The sequence below is a fragment of the Pinus tabuliformis genome, chromosome 7 (genome assembly GCF_031772625.1).
Source record: "Pinus tabuliformis cultivar Carrire ecotype Pingquan chromosome 7, CPIR1, whole genome shotgun sequence".
In the NCBI taxonomy this organism is placed as follows: domain Eukaryota; kingdom Viridiplantae; phylum Streptophyta; class Pinopsida; order Pinales; family Pinaceae; genus Pinus; species Pinus tabuliformis.
In genome coordinates, this window is record NC_142293.1 from 110,121,268 (window position 1) to 110,149,042 (window position 27,775).

The 27,775-nt window shown below is 39.7% G+C and overlaps 1 pseudogene; it reads left to right on the forward strand.

The window, feature by feature from the left end:
- Window positions 1-20,232: 20,232 nt before the first annotated feature.
- On the forward strand, window positions 20,233-22,071 carry LOC149245530 (elongation factor G, chloroplastic pseudogene; annotated as a pseudogene).
- The last annotated feature ends 5,704 nt before the right edge of the window (window positions 22,072-27,775 follow it).

The following is a 27,775-nucleotide window of genomic DNA, read 5'->3' on the forward strand; positions in this document are numbered from 1 at the left end:
CAATGAACAAGGGAATATTGATGGGCCTCTAAATTAGACATAAATTAAGGCCCATGCCTCTAATTTAAAACATAAATTAAGTCCTATGACCATCCTTCAACACATTAAACCTATCTTTTTCATTAGATAATTTATTTTTAACTTTAATATATTCATTAAGAAGGTCTATGAATAATTGAATATTTGTGCCTATTATTATTTATTTTTTGTGGACTATTATGAGAATATTGGGCAGATTATGAAGAGTTGGAGGAGGAGATAATTTAGGGACTTGTTCCCTACTACTGGAGGATCAATAATAAATAATAAGTCAACAAGATATTATGGAATTATGGCACAAATTGTGGAACTCCAATGATTGAGAAAATCTAGGAATATGTTCCACTAATCAAGGGAGAAGATCCACCAATCAAGGGAACAATCCACTAATCAATGGATTTCGTTGGGGAAATCTTCCTCCATTCATGGGGAATGATTCTTGATCATCTTTTATAAGTACCAAGTCGAATTTTCCTCTATGGAATGGTTGAGAAAATCTAGGAATGTGTTCCCTTCCATTTAATGCAAATTCCTAGCATTGGGGACTAGATCCACTAATCAAGGGATTTTTGTGGGGAAAACTTCCTCCATTCATGGGGAATGATTCCTAATCATTTTGTATAAGTACCAAGTTTATTTTTCCTCTAGGGATAGATTTTCATTAGTGTTATTGTGGAGAGATATTTTATGTTTGCAGCTTCATTGTATTTTCTTGTAGGGATGTAATTCTATTGATGAAAATAATGAAGATTGGTGTCATGTTCAGCTTCTAAATCTTGTTCTCCTCCATAGGTCTCTGATTTTCTTGGGCTTGGCCATCCCAGGAACCTCAGAGCCCTTTTGTATCATTTTCTTTCCTCCTTTTCGTTGCTTATTCACATGCATCTCTAGTTTTTATTTGTTTTTATTTCTGCATTTAGTATTAATGATTTCTTGTTGTAGGATTGAGTTAAATGGTTGATGTAAGTTATTATGAAGGATCAAAAGAATTAGTTCATCCTTGGAAAAGCTTTCTAAATTCATAATAATCATTAAGTTTCTTGGATTAGTCTTCTTATTCCCAAATCTAAATGGATGGACCTCCTTTTTAGCAAAGAATAATAATTTTTTGCTATTTTTTAGAGCATGCTAACGAGTTTCAATCGAATTGATTCCACTTGAATTAGATCAGAAAAAAATTCTAGTTCATAAAAAAAATTACCCCATTTCATTTGCACTTGATTTGGTTAGGAATTTTTTAGATTTACTAGCTCACTAGTTCTCAAATTTCTAGATTTTCAATTAGTAATGTTTTTTTTTTTTTTTTTGCATGGGTTCACAGAGGTCTTTTTGAGTGATTCCACTTGGAATAAGGACCTAAGACATCCTAGTTAATAAAAAAAATTGTCCCATCCAATTTGGATTTTATTTTCTTGGTCATTAAACCCTCACCAATTTCATCATTTCACAAGGAAACTTCTCCAAGCTTTTTGAGCAAATCCATCCATCTCCCAACTTTGGTTTTGAGTTCTGAGTGATCCTAGGCATTTTATCACTCCATTCCACCCATCTACCACTTTCCTAAGTCTTCCATCACCTCTAACACCTCAATTTTTTCTCTCGACTGTATCCTATAGGTTCACTGTAATTCCTACAGGATCATCCTGTAGGTTTCTAGTACATCCTGTAGGTTTTCCTGAAATGGCCTGTTTTGAGGCCGAATTGAGGGAAAACCTCTAGGAAGTCACCAAAAGCCTCCCAAGGGTCTCCCACACCATCCAACCATCTCCTAAACCTTCCATCCAACCTCCAACATCCTTAATTCACCTGCCACATCACCAAAAGAAATTAGTTTGCATACTTGATTTTGCATGAAAAGGCAAAAAGACAAAAACATATTTATTTCAGTCCCTTTACTTGCACATTAGTGATGTTTGATGCTTCTTACTTCCATGCTTAGATAGTAGCATTTGGTTCATGATAATTTAGCATTATTTCAAAGCATAGTTTCTTGACAGTTAATTAGGAAATGGTGTGATTTAGCATTGAATTTCCATCTCTTTCCTTGTACTTTCTTTCTTGCAATAGGTTAAGGTTCCATTTCAAAAATTTCATTTTCTGCAATTAGTTTAGGATTTGACTTCAGTACATGCACTCCATTACATCATGATAGCAGAGGAAGGACACATTTTATGCTGCACATATAGTGCCGACACCTCTTAAGTTTGTACGAACCCCGAGTTGATAATTAAAGTCGGTAGGCTTGGGAGTTGCAGCATTCTTGTTGCAATATCGAGGCTCATCAAATATCCGTTTACCATCTAGCGGAGTAATCAATAGTGGATGTGACAGTCATTATAACTAATGATTAAGGAAAGGTATTTTTAGTATCATTCACAATAGTCCACAAGGATGAGACAAGAGTGACAACCATTACATCACATTCCCAATAAAATAAGCACTAAAACAACCGAAATAATTCAACTATCTTAGTACATGTGAAAACAAATATGAAATATAAATGCTCACAGAATAGTCTTACAAACATCCATAAGTCATCTATGGAAACATGCTGGCCTGAAAATACTTCTGTAATTAAGCAAAAGTTCCAAGACACATATTTACATTGTACATCACTATCCCCAGTAGTGGGACATTGGAGTCACTCGCTGCTCCTCAAAGAACTGACTGATCTCTCTAATGATTTGCGGGAGGAGCCAAGGTGAAAAGTCCTTGCTCATACAATGAGGGGGTTATATATAATAAAAGGGGTGATGCCACCCCTTGTGACTCTTTGAATTCCCTCATCAATTTTCAACTTCCTGTGACTTTTCAACTTACATGACTCTTCATATTCATGTGTGTCCATTGGACTTTCACTTTATAATACATTTGATTTACGATATGCATGGCCCACAATGTTGATGTGGCATGTGACAACTCATGACACGACTTGACATGACACTGTTGACAAGGAATGGTTTTATGATGTGGCAATGTCAAGCCGCTGTTGCTGCTGAGTGATAGACGTGTTCTTGGATGTGATTTCTCTTCTCCTCCGCATAACTTGATGGTGTGGGGTCTTTAATGATATTCGGTCTTGGGAGGTGGTTGAAAGCTTGTTTCCTTTGATTTATCTGGATAGGTTCATCTATTGGTTCAACTACAAGTGAGTCTCTAGGCATGCTTCCCTCCTATTTTTCCTTCTTCATAATCTCACAATGACTTGAGAATGTACCTATTCATGTGATTCACTCATGACGGGATGACATCAATCCAAAAATTCCCTAATCTAAGATGATGCATTATAATCCATGGAATGATCTTGGGAGAAGTCACAGGCTAGGAGAGAGGGCCCAGTAACTGCACATTGCACAGTTCGAGGTGACAAGGAGAGAGGATGATCACTGAGACTATGTAGAGCGTAGCTCAAGATTGACTGAGGAGCTTTTGAGCACAATCCTTACTAAGGAGAAAAATTGCACAGTGGCCAATGGGAGTCAGGATTGTAGAGTTCAGGTCAACTGTGGCCGGTGCAAGGTGAGGCCAAGGGAGGTCAGTTCTACGTATTTTTCAGAGGCAAGGAAGACTGGTAAACGGAGAGGTCTGGAAACCAAAACTAAGAAGTTATTGAGGACTATGAGCTTCGGTTGAGGGAGGACACTGGGGGACACCTTTGCGCAGTTGTGGAGGCCAAGGGAGGTTGGTATCTTTGTGCACTGTGGGATTCCAATAGGCAAGGAAAAATATTGAGGCCTAAAAGTGAAAAATGTGCAGTTCAAACTGGACTGGAAGGAACTACTACGTAATTCTGGGAGTCAAGGAAGGTTGATGAACTTTGGAGTTGCGTAGTGTAACTACCTTGGAGGATAGTGAATGCACACTATTCAGTTCCATTTAGCAAGGTCACATCATTGAGGGTTGAGACTACGCAATGCACAGCTCAGTCGGGGCCCGGTGAAGTTGAGTTGCCTAGTCGGGAAGATTTTCTGAAAATGGATAAGTGCGGGAGGAAGATGGACTTGCGATGAACTTGAAATATTATCACACAGTTTTCATACTTCGACGACACGACAACATAGACCACCAGGATAAAAAACAAAGCATTTCCCTCTGAGTAACTGTGTCATGAGAAGAAATGACAAGTGTGAGACTTGAGATAGACTTTAGGATGACCATGACGACACTTGTGCGACAACCTTCAAGACTTTGTGTATGAGTGCGATAGTTGTTTATACGACTAGGAAAAATCGTATACACAAAGACCAATCTTTGAGATCACTAGAAAAGGTTCGAAAACATGACATAACAACCAAACATGCCAATTTAAAGATGACAATTGATCCAACAAGTGAAAGGGAGCAAGATACTTAGAGAAAACACATGGAATGACTTTTAGTGCTTGCAACCATGCATTCCATTGAAGACATAATGATATGACAATGATAAGCGGTCCTTCATACTACACTAAGAGGTGTATTTCAAAAAGATGTGCTTTGTTTCCCATACCTACCCTCCAAAGGGTTTCACATCATAGGGAGTCTTCATGCGGCCCCGATCTTCTATCATACCCCGGGTTCCTTGGTCTTCTTATCTGATAACTATATTTTTTACTTAGCTCCTTGAATTTCATCTGACGTTTCCTCCTTCTTCATCACCTCTTCATCATCTTTCCATAGACTGGTAGAATTCCTATATCTCTAATCCACTCATGATAAGATGACATTAGTCTGATAAACCCCTAGTCTAAGATGCTGCACTTGGATTCATAAATTGGGTTGGGGCTGAGTGATAGGATAGGGTAGAAGGCCTAGTGACTGCGAAATTGTGTAGTCCAAGCACCCAAGGGTCAAGCTTGATTTCTAAGACTACGCAGTGCCCAACTCAGTCTAGACTAAGGGAAATTTATGCACAGTCCTCACTGAGGGAAAGAATTGTGCAGTGACCACTGAGAGACAAAATTGTGTAGTTTAAGCAGTTAGTGGCTACTGCAAGATAAAGCCTTGGAAGGAAAAATCTGCACAGTTTTAGGAGGTGAGGTGGACTGGGAAACTGAGATGCTTGAGGGACAAAACAATGCAATTTATGGAGACAGTGGATCCAATTGAGGGAAGGACACTAGAGGAAGCCACTGCGCAGTTTTGGATGTTGAGGGAGGCTGGGTTTTTTGTGCATTTCGCAGTTCCACCAGGCAAGGAAAAACCTTGAGGGTTTCATATGCGAAGTGTGTAGTTGAGGAAAGATGGATTAGGCTTGGTTGCTAGGAATACTCTGAAATTTGGCTAAGTGTGGGATCAATGGAACCAATGTGAAAAATTATAGAAATTGAATATGATAACACATTTGAACACTTAGTGATACAACATAGACCATACAAAACATATGAAAACATACTTTACTTATTGCAACAAACTTTGTGGCAGCTTATGACAAGTGCGACTCCGATGATAGACTTTGTGAAGATAATGACGACACTTGTGTAATAGAGTGTGAAGATTTTGAGTGCGAAACATGTCTATATGATGAGAAAAACTCATTTTCATAAATATTTCCCCTTCAAGCAAAACAAACTTCCCTTTGCATGACAATCGATAATCCCCATGCCCGAAGATGACACATGCTATATAAATATGAAAGTGTGAATGGCTCTTACGATTCAAGAAGGGAGCTGAAATCATAAGCTACCAATAAGTGACTAAGGAATGATCGATCATAGGATCCACAGTAGGCTCCAAAATATGAGTGTAGGTTAAAATTTTGGATGGTGTTGCAGGCATTACCACAAGTTCCATTTCCATCACTTATTTGCAATATTTGCTTAAAATGGAAGCAAAATTGGACACCAAACCAAGGTGATATTGACATTTTTAAGATGAATAATTGGTTGAAACTATTAGAAGTTTATTTTAGTGTCCATGATATAGAAGTAGAGAAAAGTATTTCATTTTTTTGATTGATATTATAGGGTCACACACTAACTTGGTGGGAAATCCACACGAAGACACACAAGATGGAGGGTGATCCACTAGTAACTAAGTGGACAATGTTTAAAACCCTAATAAACTCGTAATTCTACCTTATTGGGTATGTAGAGGGTTGTGGATTGATTGAAATCACATTCAGTAGAGGAAATGGAATACTATGCGAGAGCACATGATTCAGTTTAGAAAAGTGGATATTATGTTAGGTATATTTTTTAAGAACCTAAATATACTCAAGTATTTGTGGGGTCTACAATGTCATTTATGAAAGTAAGTGATGCTATTTAAACCTCACATAGTTGATGAGGTCTGTGTGCAAGCACAATTATTGGAGAATATAGGCCATAAGAAAGGACAACTAAGTGGTTCCAATTTGAAAGTCCATCGATATGCTTCCAAGCAAGGCAAGTATAAGTGGAAAGAAAAATACAAGAAGATACTTGCCATTGCACATCAATGCAAGGATACAAATAACCACTGCAACTATTATAATAACGATGGTCAAGCCATAATAAGTGTTGGAAGATACATGCAAATTTGAATCCAACAAACCTTAAAAATTATACAAGAAGGAAAAACTACTAGTCATGGATTCAAGCAACCTAGTATAGAGAAGCTCAAATGTGAATAAAAAGATTGTTTGCACTATAGTGCAAAATAAGGTGAATATTAATATTCTTCATCACAAGGAAGATATGGATATGAATAAACTCTTCCATATTAAGATCCAAGTCAAAAGACCAAGGTTGATGCTACATTTGATTCTTGTTCACAGGAAACCTCACAATAGATCTAGGTAGCATGCTTGCATTGGAATCTCATGATCATATTAACCCATTGTTATATACCTAGGGGGGATAATATGGGGTACCAAGGGAGGTACCCAAGGTAATAATTTAATAATGGGATGGGCCATAGTAATAAATAAGGTGGTTAACCCATATCATGTAAGGGACCACAAGTAGTTAGTAATAATGTAATGGGCCCATGGTATTAGTTGATGGTACGAGGAAACCATGGTAATGACCCATGGTATTGTATGTATGAGGCCTATATAGAGGCTAGAGACTCCATGTCAAGGCATAGTCAAGGATTATTGTATGAACAGGCATATGGCTTGTGGAATGTTCTCCTTCCTTAAGGAGTGAATGTATGGTGTTGCCCTACCTTAAGGGTTTGATCAATAAAGAAGCATTCCTATCTATTTCTCTCTTATTGTTTATGGGTTTGTTTGCATTATCTATAATATTCTTGGGTTAGATCTACAACAAGTGGTATCAGAGCACTTTCTTGGGCACAAAAGTGAAATTTTTTAGCTCTGATACCACATGTTTTAGCTCTGATACCACTTGTTATAGCTCTGATACCACTTGTTGTAGATCTAACCCAAGAATATTATAGATAATGCAAACAAACCCATAAACAATAAGAGATAAATAGATAGGAATGCTTCTTTATTGATCAAACCCTTAAGGTAGGGCAACACCATACATTCACTCCTTAAGGAAGGAGAACACTCCACAAGCCATATGCCTGTTCATACAATAATCCTTGACTATGCCTTGACATGGAGTCTCTAGCCTCTATATAGGCCTCATACATACAATACCATGGGTCGTTACCATGGTTTCCTCATACCATCAACTAATACCATGGGCCCATTACATTATTACTAACTACTTGTGGTCCCTTACATGATATGGGTTAACCACCTTATTTATTACTGTGGCCCATCCCATTATTACATTATTACCTTGGGTACCTCCCTTGGTACCCCATATTATCCCCCCTAGGTATATAACATTCCACCCCCCTAAGCATGTTTCATCCCCGAAACATGGGAAGAACACAAATAATAAGATCTACTCAAAAGAGTAGTCCACTGATACCATGCACGTGCATCTAGCCATCCAAGAGAAAGGTGAACCCTCGATATCGCTGATGCCTCACTCGCTTGAGATGGAAGTTGACCGTGGCAGCTCTTCTGTGTTGATGTGTAGTAGGTGGATCTTCTCTCCTCACTATCTGTCATACGGGGGTTGTTGTCCTTGTGACTACTTGGTTTCCATCTTGATGGTTGTCTTGCGGGGTGATGTGGGTGATGATATGTTGAAGTTTTAACCCACGATGTCTTTTTCTTTAATTCACCCTGCTGTGGTGCCTGTTTTGGTGTCTTCTTTTCCAATATGACTTCAACCACTGAACCCTCATCATATGTGTCAGCAACAGTTACATTTTCGGCTTCAGCCTCTGTTTGTGTTTGATTGTCGACCATCAATTGCTCATCATCTGATATGTCAGTCCCTGGAACATCTTCTGCGTCAACCTCCGTGGACTCTACCTGTTTATTGATGGAAATATCCTGTAATGTAATTTTCTTCTTTTTATACCAGAGCTTCAGGAATTTCTTTTGCACATTAATATTGATAGTACCCACAGGTTCCATCCAAGGATATCCCAAAACAACATCCATATTATCCATCTCTGAAGTATAAAAATCACCATGCAACACATACTTATCCATAGAAATCTTCAAATCCTTATACACTTGAACATCCTCATCCTCCACCTGTGTGTTATTAATGTTTTTGGCAGGAACTTGCAATTTTTTTGCCAAATTAACATGGATGAAATTATGCTTGCAACTAGGATTTATAGAAACAATGATCTTCTCTTTCTGAATCAATCCATGAACCTGCAATAAGGATATACCAGTAGGAAATAACCCCACATGTTTCCCTTATCTTGTTTTCTAGTCTGAGACCATTTGTTCATAAGGAGTTTTTCCATTTCTTCATTCGAGAATTTGGACAAGCCTATAATGCCCCGTGAGTTCCACCATATGGCGGCCTCTCCTTTCAAACCAAGTGGTACCATAAACTTCCATCTCTCCTCAAATATTTTCTTTAGGTTTTGTATGAACTCTTCAATAGTAGGGCTATCATCTTTTCCAGTAAAATTTTCCATGAAGAGGGTTTGAAAAAAATTCACTTACTTGGCGAAAATTTGAAATGGCCGCAATTCCGTCAATATTGCTCAGAATCCCTATTATGACCTATATTTGGAAATGAAACAACCCTTCTGCATCTGCCCATGTGATAGAAATCCTGATCCAGACACTAGAATTTCAGATCCGTGCTGCAACTCTTCCGCCGTCACCAAAATTTATGCAAAAATATCTGATTTTAAATCAGCGATATCTCCCTCATCCGGACTCCGATTCGACCGATTTTTTTTTGAAATCGGGTATTTTTTCACATAGAATCCAGATATGCAATTATATTTTTCAGATCTTGTACCAGGACGTCTAGATCTGCGCCGCAAAATCGCTGCCCTGAAAATTGTCTGCAACCCCACTGATTTTTAGATCGGCGATATCTCCTTTATCCAGACTCCGATTCAACTGATTTTTTTTTTTGAAATCGGCTATTTTTACACAAAGAATACAGATCTATAATTATATTTTGCATATCTTTCACCAAATATACAGATCTGATCTGCAAAACTCGCCACCCAAAAATCCCTGCAAAAAATAAAAAAAAATTCCACTTTTGTGCCCAAGAAAGTGCTCTGATACCATTTGTTATAGATCTAACCCGAAAGTATTATAGATCTGATATGAAAATATAAGAGAATACAAATATACCGAGAAATAAGATAGAAATAGATAGAAATTCTTCTTTATTGATCAAAACCCTTAAGGTAGGGCAACACCATACATTCACTCCTTAAGGAAGGAGAACACTCCACAAGCCATATGCTTGTTCATACAATAATACTTGACTATCTCCCATGTGGAGTCTCTAGCCTCTATATAGGCCTCATACATACAATACCATGGATCATTACCATGGTGTCCTCATACCATCAACTAATACCATGGGCCCATTACATTATTATTAACTACTTGTGGTCCCTTACATGACATGGGTTAACCACCTTATTTATTACTATGGCCCATCCCATTATTACATTATTATCTTGGGTACCTCCCTTGGTACCCCATATTATCTCCCCTAGGTATATAAACCCATACCTATTGGGATGGCTAAATAAAGATGTATCACTAATATCACTAAACAATCTAAGATCAAATTTTTATAAGAACATATTTTTTTTATTGATTAAGTGGAGATAAATGTGGTATCACTTAATGTGTGTGGCATATTGTTTGGAAGCCCCTACATCTATATGAGGGACACAATATTCATGAGGAGAGAAAAATAGTATATCCTGGTGAAGGATGGAAAGCCTTTCATTATCAATGCACATAAAGATAATTTTAATATCACTTTTGTAAGTGCTAACTAAGATAATAAATTGTTTAGTTATAGTAAGAAGTTTTGACTACTTTTCTAAAGAGAGAATCAATCAGGTGATGATTCAATAAAAGTAAATGAAACTTTGAAGGGATGTACTAAAGAATAGAAACATCAATTGGAGAAGGTGTTGTAGGAATATAAAGGAGTATTTCAAAGTCTGAAAGCTTACCATCTAAGAGGGAAGTGGAGAATATGATATCATTGTTTCCTAGCTTCCCATTTCAAAATATAGTAATGTATAAAAAATCTATCTTATAAGTAGACGAAGAGAATAAACAACTGAAATAGCTACTAGAGTAGGGAGTAATTTGATGATGCAATTCACCTTGTGGGTCACCTAATTTCATAGTACCGAAGAAGGATTGGACTTGAATGTGTATCAACTACATAGCTTTGAACAAGATCACCCTCAATAATCAATACCCTTTTCCTAGGATTAGTGATTTGGTAGATCAATTGTAGCATACCAAGCACTTCACCAAATTGGATCTCAAGTTGGGGTACCACCAAGTATGAGTTAAAGAATAAGACACTTGGGATACCACATTAAGGGCAAGATAAAGTATATATGAATGATTGGTAATGTCTTTTGGTTTTTTTATTTATTTCACTAGCCACATTAATGCGTTCGATGAATGATGTATATCATCCATTTCTATTTATTAGTGATAATGGATTTAGATGATATATTTGTTTATATATCTATCTGAGAATAAAATATTGCACATCTTATATAGGTGTTAAGGATCCTTAAAAAACATTATTGTTTTTTTTTTGTGTAAATAAGCTTTGATATTAACAAAAGTAGCATATAGTACAAAAATTCTGCCGAGGCAGATGACTGGCCGCTATGAAGCAGGCCTTACCAGCTAATAATAGTTTGAAAATAGTAGAAACAGAGAAAACAGAGTGCTGCCGAAAGGTACACCGCGCAGGGAGACTTAGGCCAAAAACTGGCGAGCACATAACTGAGAGAATAAAAACAGAACATACATAACAAAGTCCGACAGAGGGACAGGGAAGACTGATCAGAATTTGTTTGAGGAGTCCGGCACTGTGTGCAACTCTTTGCAGTTGAGTGCATTGTCCTGGTTACCCTTTGACGGACCACCCCGATGCGGCTCTGGAGGCTTACTGTCTTGCTCAATGTTTTTCCTGAGCAGCTTGATCAGGACAGTGAGCTTTCTGCTTATGGTATCTACCTCCTCATGCAGAGCAGTGAGTTTGAATTCACTGCTTTGAACCACCGCCATATGCTCCTTTGTCATTGTGGCTGCGAACTGCTGGAGAGTTCTCAATTGCTCAGCCTGCTCCGCTTGGACATCCATGGCCTTAGCCAGGATGGTCTTCATGCGCCACGCTTCTGCTTGGGTGCGGACGAATTGGGTCGCCCGAGTGCTGGTCGTCCCCGGATCTTGCAGCCAGTCAACTTCCTGGCTTAACTGATGGTCAGAAAGTTTACTCTCTTCCTCCTGAGCAGAGGCCTCCAGGTCTATAATTTTCCGTTTGTTCCTTTCAGACGTTCTCCGCTCGAACATTTCCCTTGCAAGCCGCAGGTCGTTGTTTGCAGACTGGTTGCGGCATCCTTCTCCCGCCATGGGAGCCCTCTCTTGATTGTTGCTTGCCTTGCTTGCCTGAGTGAAAATACAATTCGATGGTCTCTGAATGTTGAGCACCGAAACATTGATGCTCCAAAGGAGAACAAGGGAGGATATATAGATAATAGCGGGAAGATTTTGGGCGGTGGAGCGGATCGCGACATGAAAATTGCATGTCCGATCAACATAAATGCTGCGATTCGGAGTTGTGGAGGGGAATTGTGATGATTGAGAATGTTTTCGATCACCTCCTCCTGCACGGATCTGAAAGTGCCAAGTGTCCCTCTGTCCTGCGGATCTGCGGCGGCTTATGTCACTCCGGATCATGTTACTGTACAATTGACTGTGTCCTGCGGTGTGCATTATTCCCCTCAACCCTGTTGTCCTTCTGTGCTTGCTGTGTATTGATGGCTCTCGTCCCGTCGACCAATCCATACTCTTATGGTAGAGAATTAGGCGGTCTGGCATTCTGCCTTGTCAGCTGCCACCAAATCTATTCGTGCGAGGTGAGAGCACCGTTCCTTTAATTGATTACTCTCGACCTGATGCCAACAACTGTCCACCGTTCCGTTTGGGTTCTCGATCCCATGGTTTGCCAAGTGGTCGGCAACCGAATTAGCCTGCCTTCTTACCGACTGGAAGATGAGGCCTTTCATTTTCCCGAGCAATTTCCCTATGCTCTCTGTGACCATAGCTAGGCGCTAGTGCTTGGTAGCCTTACTGGCCGGCGTTCCCCCATAGATTTTTCTTGCCACCAGAATGGCAACCTTAGAGTCACCCTCGATTACTATGTTTTCTGCCTGGTTTCTTTGAAGAATTGTTAAACCTTTTTCCATTGCGGCGAATTCCATTTCATTGTTAGTGCCCTCGCCCAGCGCTTGACTGTAGATATGGATTATTTCACCTCTCTGGTTTCTAATGAGGCCTCCTATGCCAGCTGGACCCGGGTTACCTCGCGAGGCGCCATCAAAATTCAGTTTCAGGAAGCCCTCAGGAGGCCGAGTCCAATCCTTTGGAGTGTTGTTAATGTTCTGCTGTTTAGCTTGGGGCTTTTGGCTTTGGTCGTAGCTGATATTGAAGGCCTTCAGGATTCTCTGGTCATCCGCAGAAATTTGGATGGATGGGTCTACTTTACTTTTTACCAGAATCAATTGGCGAATATTCTCCATTAAGGTAATTCTCAGGTGCTCTATATTCCTGTGTTCGCTTTGGAAAATTCTTCTGTTCCTTTCTTTCCATATTGTCCATGTGATAAAACCTGGCAGAACTTTCCATATGCTATTGATTTGAGGGTTCTCAGAGTAATTACTTGGCCAATTGGTGATGGTGTTTTGGATGGAGTCCATATCTCTTCTGTTTTGCTGCATGATGCTTTCAATCCCTTGCCAAATGTGGTTAGCCCATTCGCATGTATTGAACAAATGATTCATAGTTTCTTCTGCTTGATTACACATAGGGCAAAAAGAGGGGCCTTCAAAGCCTTTTTTTCGCAGGTTCTCCCAGGTGAGCGTCTTGCGCCTCATAAGGAGCCATAGAAAAGTTTGAATTTTTGGCCAGAATAAGGGATCCCAAACCTTGGTGAACCAGGGGGCAGTATCCCCCTGCTCTGTGAGTTCCAACTGCTCTCTGGCTTCTTTAAGAGTGAAGTTTCCATTGCCCTTCATACCCCACCTCAGCTTGTCCGCCTCCGAGGTTATCCTAATTTTCCGTTTGTGAAGGACTTGAAGCAGGTCTTGTATGTTATTATTTTCCTCATTAGTGTTTTCGGTATCTGGAAGGTTCCATTCTCTCCAATCTTGGTCAATGCCAATGGGGGTCCAGTAATGATGAACGGTGAATTTGCCTCTGTTATGACAATTTGTTTTGTAATCTTCAAGGTCTGGGTTTTCAAGCTTTGGATGCTGTTGCCAGGCATCTTCCCAGAAGAGGGCTGATTCCCCATTTCGGATCTCCCAGAAGCTGTGGTCCTGTATTAGGTTTCGGTTTCTTTTTGCTAGGTTCCAGATTGGAGAGCCTTCCGGTAGTTCTTGAAGTCTTATGAGGTCTTGGTTTCTGCAGTTGGGAGTATATTTCGCCTTCCAGTGTCTGGCCCAGGGAAGGTTGGTCTCTTTCAGCCAATGCCACCATAGTTTGGCTCCCCCAGTTTTGTTGCTAATATCGGGGTCTATTAGGTTTAACCCTCCATCAAGTTTCGATTTGCAGATCTTTTCCCAGGCCACTAAAGCCCATTTCCTCTTCTCTGCGCTGCCACTCCATAAAAAAGATCTTTGGATGGATCAAATTTTCTGCAGGATGGATTTGGGCGCCGGGAGGATAGAAAACATGTACTGAGGGATGGCCTGCAGGATGGATTTAGTTAAAACAAGGCGCCCTGCAAAGTTGAGTGCCCTGTGGGTCCAATGGTTGCATCGTTTTTCCATGTTTGCTATGAGCCTTTCCCAATGAACCTTTTGCCAGGGCTTGGTGGTGAGCGGGGCTCCCAGATATTTCGAGGGCAAAGAACCATTTCGAAAGCCTAGGATGCTGGTAAGATGGCTTTGAATAGAAACATGAGTGTTAAAGAAAAAAATAGTTAATTTGGAATGGTTTATGTCCATACCTGATGCCATGCTGAAAAGAGATAAGATAGACTTGTAAGCCTTGGCTTCTTTAACAGTTGGAGATCCATGCAACATAGTATCATCGGCAAACTGTTGGTGAGTGGTTGCAGGGGTGGAGGGGAGAGGACACAATCCATTGATTTTCCCTTCCGCTTTGGCTCTGTGAATATATCTGCTAAGCCCTTCCATGAGGATCACAAAAAGGAAGGGGGATAGTGGGTCTCCTTGCCTTATGCCTCGGGAAGGAGAGAAGGTGGCCGAGGGGGATCCATTAACTAAAATAGAGAAATTTGTTGACTTGATAAGAGCGAGAATCCATTTGGTCCACCTATTATCAAAACCAAAAGCCTTTAAAGTGGCCTCCAGGTAATTCCAATTCACTTTGTTGAAGGCTTTTGAAAGGTCGAGCTGGATCATCATACCGGGGATTTTCCTGGACTGCAAAGTGTGTATCATCTCCTGCGCCAAGAGGATATTGTCCAGAATTCGTCTGCCTTCCACGAATCCTGACTGTTCCTCCGAGATGATGTCAGGGAGAATAGGTTTTAGTCTGTTAGCGATGACTTTAGAGATGATTTTATAAATCACGTTGCACAGAGCTATGGGCCGGAACTTTTTTGGAGTTAGGGCTTCCTCTTCTTTGGGGATAAGGGCTAGGAAAGTAGAATTTAGGCCTTTAAGAATTGAGCCAGATCGTCTTGAGTCTTCAACTACTTCCCAGACCTCTGTTTTAACTGTTTGCCAACAAGCTTTGTAGAAGTTTATAGTAAAACCATCAGGGCCTGGAGCTTTATCATTTGGCATTCCTTTAACAGCCTCCTCCACCTCCTCCATTGAGATTTTTCTTAACAGAGAGGCATTTTGTGCTGGAGTAATGATTTGGGGAATGGCCTGAATTATTTCCTCTCTCGCTTCTGATCGATCTTCTTGAGATTCCTGGGCAATTTGCTTAAAATGACTAGTAAGCAAAGTTGAAATCTCATTATGGTTTTGAATGACTTCTCCAGAAGCATTGGTCAGCTTCAGAATTTTGTTAGCCCCCCTGTAATCCATCGTTGATCTATGGAAGAACTTTGTATTTTGCTCTCCCTCCTTCAACCATTGGATGCGAGACTTTTGTTTCCAAAGGATTTCTTCCTGTTGGCAGTGGAGCTGCCATTTCTGCATTAGTATCTTTTCCTGTTCATTTGAGTCCTCCCTATTAATCCCTGAAGCCCAGTCCTTATGAATTTGACTTAGTCGGTCTTCTATCTTGTGCTTTTCCTGGAAAATATTACCAAACTCGGATGCATTCCATTCCTTGATTTTGAGTTTGATGTGTTTTAGTTTGGATTGGAGTTTAAACATTTTGGTTCCCCTTATATTTCTGGGTTCTTCCCACCATTTCTTCACCAGATCAAGAAAGTTTGGGTGAGTTAGCCAGAATTTCTCAAATCTGAATGGCCTGTTTTTGGGGGTCTCAAGAAAAGCAGCTTCCAGGGCGATGGGCCAGTGGTCTGATCCCCCACAGGGGAGGATATCAGAATCAACTGTTGTTCCTTCCAGTAAGATGTTTTCTGAGATCAAAAAGCGGTCAAGACGAGAGGCTATCCGGTGTTCCCCTCCTCTTCGGTTGTTCCAAGTGAAGAGCCCATTTTTAGGGGGGATGTCGACCAGTTGGGCGGATTCCATGAAGTCAACAAAGAGTTTTGAGTCTCTATTTAGTCGCCTGAGGCCTCCTTTTTTTCCAGGAGGGTGGTAATCATGTTGAAATCCCCTCCCATTATGATCTTTGAATGTTGGTGTCTTAGCTTTAACTTCATTAAGGAGTTCAGAAACGAAGTTTTATCTTCTAAACGCTGAGGCCCATAGACATTTATACAGAGGTAGGTTTCAGAGTTACCTGTTAGTTGAAATTCTGTGGCAATGTATGATCTGGTAGCTTCCATAGAGGTGATTTCAATGACTCTGGAATCCCAGAGGGTTGCAATGCCTCCTTCCCATCCGTGACTGGCTGAGTCTATGTATTTGATTGATTTTCCTAGCTTTTTGGTGATGTTCTCCAGCTGCTCAGTGGCACATTTTGTTTCCTGAATGAGCATAATATCTGGCTTTTCCTGTTGTAACTTCCTCTTGAGAAGTCGTTGTTTGACTTGGCTGTTGAGCCCTCTTGTATTCCAGGAGATGATTTTCATTGATAATGATGAGGTTATTGGTAGGACAGGAAGGCGTGTAAATCCTTCATTTTGCCTGAATTGATCATAAAGATACCCAAATCATGAAGAACCTCTCCATTCGTCCTTCGACCTCTTTTTCTGTTTTGCTTCCGTCCTAATGAATGAAGAAAAAGAATTTTGGATTGGTTACCTGTGCTTTTCATGATTCCTAATCTTTTCTTTTGCTTGTCTAGCGCCGCTTGTTGTCTTGCTATGAAGAGGTCGCTGATCTTCTTTATTTCTTCCTCCGAGATATTTTCCAGCCCTTGTGTTCTCCAGTGTTTTTCCATATCTGACAGGTTTACCCCTTCTTTTTCTAGAACTTCATTGAGTTCCAGGTCTTCCCCATCGCTTGTTAGCATATCTGTGTCTTCATCTCGTTCATCTGCTACTTCATGCGTTTGTATTGCTGCGTTTTCGGTGGTTTCCTCTGCATCCGTTGATCTGTGGTCTGTCTTATTTTTTTGAGGATCTTCTGGTAGCCTTGTCTCTTTGTTGTTACCTTCCGAGTCTGCTTCTGAGTCCAGAATGCTGAAGGGGTTAAGAGTTATGCTGGGATCTATCACTGCTTTGTTTACTCTTTTCCTGTAGGCCCTCTGTCGTGATTTTGGTTTTTTGAAAACCTCCTGGTTCTTGGTCGGCTGCTCAGGCTTGGCTTCTTCCACGGGTTTGATTAATGGGCATTCCCTTACAAGGTGACCATGTTCATGGCATTTCCTACATCGGAAAGGGATCTGTTCGTAGTCGATAGGTTGAAAGTAATCTTCATCTCTGAACTCTAGCCACAGTCCTTCATGTAGGGCACCTGAAACATTCATTTCAACGCAGATCCTGGCACAAGAAGTGTACTTCCTTTGCATAGTTGCCTCCGAGGCTTTAATGAAGGTGCAAAGTCGGTCTCCTATGCGCTTTAGAGTTGCTAGGCCCCAGTAATCGATAGGTAAAGAGAAGAGGCGGATCCACACAGGGACTTGGGTGAAGGTTTCCTTTTCAGGTACGAAGTTTGCTTTCCAAGGCCTCATGTAGAGGCCTGCTGATGAAAGGAAGTAAAGCCCTCCATCGAAGATCCTATCCTTGTCTTCTAGGTTAGAAAAGACAACAGTGAAAAAGCCTTTAGCTCCGAGATGAAGTTTGACATCACCTTTTGGTCGCCAGTGCTTTTTGATCCATTGGCAAAGAGCTCTTTCTGTTGGCCACAGACCCATAAACTTACATATGATTGCATGCTCCATCATGTGGTCTCTGTAGGCCTGAATATATGGATCTGAGAAAACCACACGGAGGGCTTCCTTTTTTTTGGGTTTGCAGACTCCTTGAAGGGTATTTTTAGTGCTGAGGTTGGAAGCTTCCGTTTTATCCTCGTTTTCTATGGGGCGTTTTCCCTCCCTGTGTTCCTTTTCTTCATCTGACGGGGCTATTATTGGGTCTGAGCTGTTTTGGCCTGCGTTCGGTTTGTTCCCATGCTTCTCCTACCTGTTACTGACTTTTCCTGGCATCTCTGATCCGTGATTTGGATCTTTCTGCCCCTGGGTTGCTCTTCCGCTGCTTGTCCCCGAGCTGTCTTTTCGGGCTTCATACCCAGAGATATTAAAACCTTCATGGGTGGTGTGTTTCTGCAGGACTATTTCCCTGTAAGATGGGGTCCCAGTGGACCCCCCGTCTGTCATTTGTCGGGCCAATACACGGCCTCTGAGAAGGAGATTCACTAATCGGTCTCTGTGCGCTGCCAGAACTGTTGGAGAACCTGTTCAAAACAGTGCTAAACCCTAGGTGCAGGGTTTTCCTTGCAGAGCTCTCTCTTTTATTAAAAAACATTATTGTTGAATAAACTTAAGAAATTGGATATTTCTCAGTAGCCATTGGCGTATTTGGGATATGTGATTAGTAGAGGGGACTCAAGATAGATCTTGTCAAGGTGGGGTCCATACTCAAGTGGCTAGTTCCTACTAATTTCATTATAGTTTGGGACCTTCATCGAGGTAATTCAATACTTATGGAAATTGATAGCATCCTTTTCCATTTTAGTTGTGCCAATTCATTCCATAATATCTACTTCGGAGTTTCCAGTGGGGAAAGAATTAACATAAATCTTTCGAAGAGATAAACTAGAAGATCAATAAAGCACCAATTATTGCTTTGCTTAAATTATATAAGCATATGAAGTGGAGATAGATCCAAGTGAATATATTATGGGAGTGGTCTTGTTGCATATATATATATATATATATATATTTTGTTTTTCAATTTATCTGTGATCCTCCAGGATTGACCTGTGGCTTGAGGAGCTACGACCCAGGGGAATCTAAGTTGTCAAAGTCAGCCAGGGATCACAGCCGTCTTGGGCCACACCAACCCTTATCTGACTGTATTTTTTATCATGTCTCCTCCCCCTAACACATGCACAACCACCCCCCGTGAGGTTTGATCTTGGGTCGCCTTGCTGATGAGGCCCATCCTCAACTAGTTGTGCCTGTGGGACTTGATTTGTTGCAGGAAGATATGAAAATATGTTATCATTTTTAAATGTATTACAAAGTTATAAACTATTTGAAATATGATAAGGAACTCTATGCCTTATTTCAAACTATTAAAAATTGAAATCACTATCTGATAGGAAAGAAACCATTATCTAAACTGATGACCAACCATTGTAGTTTTTGTAGGTCCATAGTAACTTTGAATGAACCAAACACTACAAATGGATGGATCCATGGTAGTTTCATCTAGTCAGCGAATATGAGATGGGAAGCACTAATAATTTTGGATACATGCTTACAAGGCCATCTATATCCAAGATTACAATGTTGAGAGCACTGATGCACATGAATCCTTTTACCCATGATGCATACAAAGAGTAATATACATAATATTGAGACTTTAAAGAAGTGTTTCAATATATATATAGGTAAATTTGTGTAAAAAATATGACGCTATGGATAATTTTTATCTCCGTAATGGGTTTCTTTATGAGATAGATAATAATGTCCTTAAAAGTGAAATGTTGCACCTTATTGGAGAGGTTCACTCCTCTAGGGGTGTAAGTCATCTTGGTGTTGGGAATATGTAGCTTGGTTTGTGTATTGACCTAGGATGTGTTAGACTCAGTATTTTCAACCCTCTCTTAAAGTCAAATTCACCAAGGTTCATTTCTCGTCATTTGCATTCATCAAATGCCATTTTAGTCAACAAAGAGTCATTTAGCTCCTAGGTCTAGGGTTAGTTGATTTGGTCTTCAACCGTGTCCAACAATGCCAGCAAGGAGGTTCATAATAAGTTTTCACTTCACAATTTTCATCACCAATAAAGCTGAGAATGTTTCTTCTTCAAAACCCTGTTTTGAAGAAGAAATCGTTAAAATTGTTTGTTGTAATAAATATGTAATTTTTCAGTTCTACAGCTCTGCATGCATGCGCAACCTCAACCCTCATTTTTCAATGTGGATTACACTCTTCAGAAAGCTTCATCAAATAATGTTGGATAATCCAAGCAGGAGCATAAAATTGCAAGTCATTTCTACAATGAATTTAATTGTAAGGAAGAGTCACCCAGGCATAGAACGAGAACAATTTGGTCAAATATTATTTTACAGAAGCTTGTCTGAAATTTTACGGAAGAAAGTTGGTGCAAATGTACAGTTGCAGGCAGTTCACATTTTGTTCCTCCTCTTAAATTGTCCAACGTTGTTTAAGCTCTTCTGTGGCTACAAAGAATATATTCAAATGCATTTCAACAATAGCAATATCAGCATGGGAATTTCAGGGATGGAAGGCATGTGAAATGGTTTTGCAGGCTCTAGTCACCTTGCCAAACTTCATGCTAAACATCCCTGCAAGCAGACAAAGGGTCTCGTTAAAAAAAAAAAAAAATCAAAAATGAAAAAATTGTAAAACAGAGTTTGTATCAAAGTTGTCAAAGGGCCAAGTTCTGCAACGTAAACAATGGGCTTTGAAGAAACAAAGATTAAAACATGTCTATATAAGATATTTCTTAAAGCCATTCATTCATTTGCATCAAGAGTATTTAGAAAATCCAAGTGAAAGTCGAGTTTGAAGTATGGAGGGACGGAAATGCGTTTTAGAAAGACAGTCTGGGCGACTTTGTCAGCGCGCGGCGCACACACGAGGATGCGCGGCGCACTGGGAGCCCAGCCACAATGAAAAAATACCACTGGCGCGACGCATTGGGCAGAGCACGCGGCGCATAAGCCTGTAACGTGAATTTTCTACCAAATCTTCTCCGAGTTGGATTTCGCTTTCTATCTATCTATTTGACAGTGTTGCTGGTGTTGAGTCGCAGTCAGAGACTGAATGGAGACAAGCAGATAGGTATGGTGTTCCCAGAATTTGTTTTGTTAACAAAATGGATCGACTTGGAGCAAACTTTTTCAGGACAAGAGACATGATAGTAACAAACCTAGGGGCAAAACCTCTTGTTCTGCAAATTCCCATTGGGGCGGAGGAACATTTCCATGGACTTATTGATTTGGTGAAAATGAAGGCTGTGTTGTGGTTTGGAGAGGAATTGGGTGCGAATTTTAGCTATGAGGATATTCTAGCAGACCTTCTAGATTTAGCCACAGAATATAGGAATCAAATGATTGAAACCATAGTAGAACTTGACGATGATGCGATGGAGAAATATCTCGAGGGAGAGGAACCCGACGAGAAAACAATCAAGAGATTGATCAGAAAGGGCACCATATCTATCAGTTTTGTTCCCGTTCTTTGTGGCTCAACATTTAAGAACAAGGGTGAGGCAGCCTTTATTGGATGCTGTTGTGGATTATTTGCCTTCCCCTGTTGACTTGCCACCAATGAAGGGAACAAATGTTGATGAATTGGGCGTTTATTACGAATGCATGCAATTAGTCCAGATGATGTCAAGATTGCTGTGACAGGGGATATAGTAGCACTTGCTGGTTTGAAAGATACAATAACAGGAGAGACTCTTTGTGATCCTGATAAGCCAGTTGTGCTGGAGAATGGACTTTCCTGAACCTGTTATTAAAGTCGCAATTGAATCGAAAACAAAAGCTGAAGTGGACAAGATGTCTATGGGTCTTGTCAAGCTTGCTCAGGAAGATCCTTCTTTTCACTTCTCAAGAGATAAAGGGAGAAATCAAACTGTTATTGAAGGTATGGGGGAGTTGCATCTTGAAATCATGGTTGACAGTTTGAAGAGAGAATTCAAGGTCGAGGCTAATGTCGGTGCTCCTCAAAGTAAACTACAGAGAAAGCATTTCAAAGATTGCAGAGATCAAGAATGTGGCTATGTCTGAAATCGAGATCATTTTTGTCGAGATAGATGGTGTAAAGGTGTCCCAAACCATTACTTCGGTGCGAAATTATTCTGCTTAAGACGTTCCAATCCACTCTAGTGCTACATCAAATGTTGTTTTTACTTTGATTGAGGGAAGTGAGTCTACCCTTCCTCCTATAATCAACGCTTTCGAGTATTACCAGCGAATTCAATCAAACTACCCAACATATTCTCAAGATATTGACGCTCTTAACGCTATCAAAATTAGAGTCGACATAAAAGATTGGATTTTTGCTGACCCTTGCTATTTCATACCGTGGAATGGAATTCGCTATGATAAAGCTATGGGGAAATAATAATTTCTTAAATAGATTTGTCGGGAAGGGATCTAACAGGATCGGTGCCTAGAGATTTTGCAAACTTGACTCGATTAGTTAATCTGTCTCTCGACCATAATCTCTTCACGGGACCAATGCCAAATTTGGCCAATCTATCCAATTTGGAGCGACTATATTTACAAAACAGTAAACTGAAAGATGTTTTCCAGAACCTCATCTTCTGGACGTTATCTTAACAGAGGATTACATTGAAAAGCACCGATGTTACATGCAAGATGTCATCATACTAGCAAATGACAGTGATGTAATTGCCGAATGATGAATGTAAACGATCCATTTGCATATTCATGATCCAAAATTGAATGAAAGTGGCGTTATGTCTTAGGTGGCAGTCACTCCATACTTTGGCATCCGATCTAAAGAACATATGTGGCGGATTTGGCAGCTGGGCAAAGACAAGTCACCTGGAAATATAGGAAAAGAAAGTGTGTCAATTCTCTTGCGGGGACAACATGCTTCCATATCTGACACCTGGTTTAAAAAGCACAAAGATCCAAGGCAATCATAAGAAGAGATTCGCACCCAAAATTGGTCCCCTGAAAGGAAAACAAAAACAGAAGTAGGCAATAATGAAAAAGGGTAATGCCTAGCGTGGTTTTGCAGCTGTACTTCCATTTAGGAGACAATCGAAGAGTGTCGGTTCATATTTCAGGGTCTAGAAATGTGGTATTTTAAGATCCTTCAAAGTTATGCTGTTCGGAATACTTTTGGTATAAAGATGAGACCAAAATATAGCGCGTGGATCACATGTAGTATTTGTCACATTTATTTCAGTCAACCATTTGAGCATGGATTCCTCGCATAATAAGAAAGATGATACAATATCATTGATGGAGCAACTTGTTGTATATTATATACAAAGAGCTTTGGAGGCATATCCACGCCTGACTCCTTTTGAAGGCATAAGTTCAGGAGTGCAGGCCTTGGTACGGTACCTTCCTGCAGGAAGTCCAACTATAGTTTTTTTTGCATAAGTAGCTTAGTGCAAAAGAGTCACGGTCTATATAATGACAATTCCACATCTAATATTGTCCATGATGCTGAAGTTGAGGGAGAAACAGAGCTTGCCAAAAATCTGCAAGGGATTCTTCCGCATCTTATTTTTTGGGTCGATATACAGGTTCAGATGATGCTGTAAGGAAGCCCATTTTGGTTCCATGGTTTGCAATCTTTATCACTAATATGTTCTTAGCTCAATTCAGGTACTAGTAAGAGTAAAGAAACTAAGAAAGGTCAACTACCATCAAAGATATAGATGTGCAATTGAATCTGACATGGATAAATCTGGTGGTTTGAGTTTGAACCCAACCCGTCAGAAGCGTTTGGCACAACTTTCCAGACTATAGGATTCAGACCTTACAGATGCCTATATATTTATATTCACACATCATCTTTTCATGAAGAATTTGATCTTGATGGAAGATTGACATTGGCTTTGGTGCCTATTCCGCGATGCAAAGAGTGCTGCAAGTATATTTGTTGTTCTTGTGAAATTGGCCTGGTCACATGGCATTTGGCATTTTAATATGTAGCTTCAACCTCGGTAACAAGAGGAGCAGCTGTACATGTGATTACCAAAAGACTGATTTCTGGCAGTTCTGTAGGTTTTCACAGGAAATTCAATAATGAGCAATTTCATCTTGGTGCTTCATATATTTATTCAAATACTAATAATTACTGAGTGAGAAGAACATCTGGCAGGGCAGTTTTCTTGTATTTGGTTTGCTGAATTTTCCCACAAATTTGACATATATCTGAGAAAAGAGGAATTACTGTGGTTTTTTAAAAGATATTTCTATAGTATGTCAGACTAATTGTAAGTACAATGTTCATTCTAATAGCTGTTCAAAGGAGGAGAATGCATAAATCACAAGGATGCAAGCCTAATTTGTTTGGATGTTTTTAAAGGGCATCTTCTGACCGTGTATATGAGACTCTGCCTTGGATTTGCCTGCCTGCCGCAAGGTAGCTTTGATCAAACTGCCTCTCAATTCCAGGCCTTTTTTTGAAATGTAATGGGCATGGAATGGCATGTTTCAGGCACCAATCACTTATAAAGGTTGCATCTTCTGCCCATGCAAAGAAGATGACATACTTTAACAAACGGAAAAGGTCTCCCTGGAATAGAATCAAAAGGTGAAAAGGTCGAAACCAAGCAGTGAAAAAGGCACAGGGAAGGCAAAAAGTCAGAAACCAAAAAGCCAAAATTTAAATCAGAGACATCTATCAGGGCAGAGAAACAGGATTCGATTTCCTATTTTTCATTTCAGTTATGATATGCAACTACAATTGTCTTTTTATTGATCATCAAAAAGTTTCAAATGGAATAATGTAATGCTGCTTTGTCCCCAGCACAGATGGACAACTTTGTCCCTATCTTCGTTGATTGGTTTTCAGCTCCCTACTTTTCATCGATTTATTTTCCCTCAGATGAAATCTATTTATTGTATCAAAATTATGTGTAAACGGTTCTGAGTTCTGGCAAACACTGGGAGAGTTGTGAAGGAAAACTTCACTGTACAGTTTTTTGACAGGGATTTAATGAAAAGATACAGCTCTGACTCCTGAGATTCTTGTGGTGTGAATTTAGCATTTGTCTTTTCCTTTGTTTCATATGTAGCTTGTTATGTTTCCATTTCATTTCATAATCATTTCTAAATGAATACTTTTAAGTGAGAAAGGCAGAATCCAATTTGCTGCTCTACCTTGGGAAGGTATTCATGTTTTGTGTTTTCTTCTGTTTGATAAGGATTCATCTATTGCCCTTGTCAACCTCTCAGCATTCTTTTCATTCCATATAATGTCAAAATTGAATGCTAAATTTATTGCCTGTCTTGCCTCCTGAGATAATCTGTGTCTCGGATTTAATTTCCCTACTCATGCTATTCTCGATCCCACGCTGCCTAGAAAACCCAGTCATTTATCAAATTACCCCTTTCCTATCCATTTACTAGCCTAAAATCAGTTCCCATTTTTAGTCATCTCGCACCCGATTGCTCATTTTATCGAGATTGACTGGAGAGAGCCCTCTCCTGCCCTCGTAGGGCTAGCTACGAGGCTGAGCTTGGTTTGATGTTGCCTCGAATTTTGCCTTCTTCAGCCTGAGGCAGATTCGAGCGCTAACAGGATGCATGAAGATGTAGCTTGGTTTGTTTGAGACTTTGTTGTAATATTGAACCCTATAACAAAAAGAAAGGTTTATACCATCATGTATTTATAACTGCTAGAATCTAGGATAACATCTCCACATATTTTGTGGGTGGTTTTCCATCCACTAGGACAAGACATATCTATTTGTTTGTGGTAATTGATAGGTTTAACATGACATGCATTCTCATGACTTGTAAAATGACCATCATATGAAAAGAAGAAAAAACATGTTCTTTTAATAGGTATAGGTGCTATTCGAGATGCAAAGGAGAAATATCTTGAATATGGATGCAAAAATTCTTAGTTCCTTTTGGACAACATTTTAGGAGGGGATGGAGACCAAGTTGAGGAGATCTACAACTTTATATTCATAGGCATATGGACATATAGAAGTGGTTAACATGATTTTTTTTAGGTGTTGAAAGGTTATTATTAGAAGCATCAAAAGACATGAAATGAAAATTTGATTTATATCTAGCAGTCATATAACAAATTACTCCAAACTTATTTTGGTAGGTCCCCTTTTGAAACTTTTTTTCCCCTGGGAAAATCCGTAAAAACTTTCATTAATATGAAGAGATTTACATATATATCAGTATATCAGGATCTGTGATCACTGTAGGATCTGTACAAAAGTTCAAAATTTACATCAATACATTCTATCAATTGTCTGTAAATGTGTTGTTTCAATTTCTGCAACTATTCTGATAGCATGATCCTTGTGAATTTTCTGTGTTTGCTGTGCAAAATCAGTGATCTGTGGATGCTGTTTCCTTATTTTATGCGAGGTGAGGACCCCCTGTTGGGTAGTCCTGATCTATATATGGCCGGTGGTAGTATTTCTGTTGCTGCTGGTCCAAAACTTCCGTAATCTCCCAGATGCCACGATCCATCACCGCTGCCTCCTTGGATAATTTGTCAGCGTCCATATTATGCTCCCTGTAAATGTGTGTAACAGAGATATGTGAGAAAGCATCTTTTAATCGCTGCACTTCATCCATGATAGCTCTGAGTGTGTGCATGTGACAAATCGTGATATCATTGAACCAATTTATAACAGTCTGCGAGTCCCCAAAGATGTTAATTCTAGTGTAATGATGACATAGTGCAAAATGCAAGAGGTGCCGCAGTGTGATGAGCTCTGCATAATTATTGGTTCCAATGCCCAAGCCAGCTTTGATGTGAAAGGAATGAGTAAGGTTATGATGCAAAATGATGCCCCCCCCACAACTCTGAGCATTTGCCGCTCCATCAAAGTATGCCCAAGGGGTGGATTGATCAATATTGGGCGGAGGATTTGGATGTCGAATTTTTGGGGGAGGCGGCTCAGGTAACTCTCTGTAAGCAGAGATGATACCAGCTTCGATGAGGGGCCAGTGGGGTGCTATATCCTCAAATGAATCCCCTTTTGAAACTTATTTTGGGCATTTTCCACCTTCACCCTTGGATGATATATATCTATAGTAAGGAGGAGCGAGCGATGGCATCATAGGAGATACATTGAAAGCATAAAAAAATGTTTATAAGATTAGAAATATCAATTTTCAAGTATAGGAGACATTGAAGAAGTCTAGGAAAAGTAAAAAGTAAACATAATCAACACAAAATTGAGAAAACGTTCAAGGTGGGAGATAAATTTTGGTTGCATCTAAACAATGAAAATCTACAAGTACATGATAATATGATAAGGTATATATGGTATGGTACTTTTGATGTATTGGGGAAGGTGGGTGATAATGCGTATAAACTCATTCTACCCCTATGTATGCACATTTACTCAATACTGAATGTGGAAGTTTTTAAATTCTATGAGCCTTTAATGTTGGATCATGAAACTAAGGATCAAGTCATATTTTCCATAGATGACTTAGTAATAGTATCTTAGGAAAATTTGGTGGAATATATAGTCTTGTAAAATAAGTCCAAAACTACCGTATAATGTTGAAGGGGCAACTTCTAGGCAAGACCGAATGATGTTATAGGGAGAAGGTACATGAAAATTTTTCTCATCTCATTCAATAAAATATTTTAAGGACCAAAATCCATGGAAAATGGGAAGGTATGATTTGGAATGGATCATGATATACTTTATCATCTATCTTGGTATTTTATATATGGAGAAGTTGGAGGAAGTATTCGTAGGGCCAATTTTAGGTGTAGGTCATAGTTTGGTGATTTGGGGTCCATAGCCTTCTAGAGCTAGTTTGTGGCATTAAATAACACTTTTTTGGGTCAAACTTTCATGAAACAATCG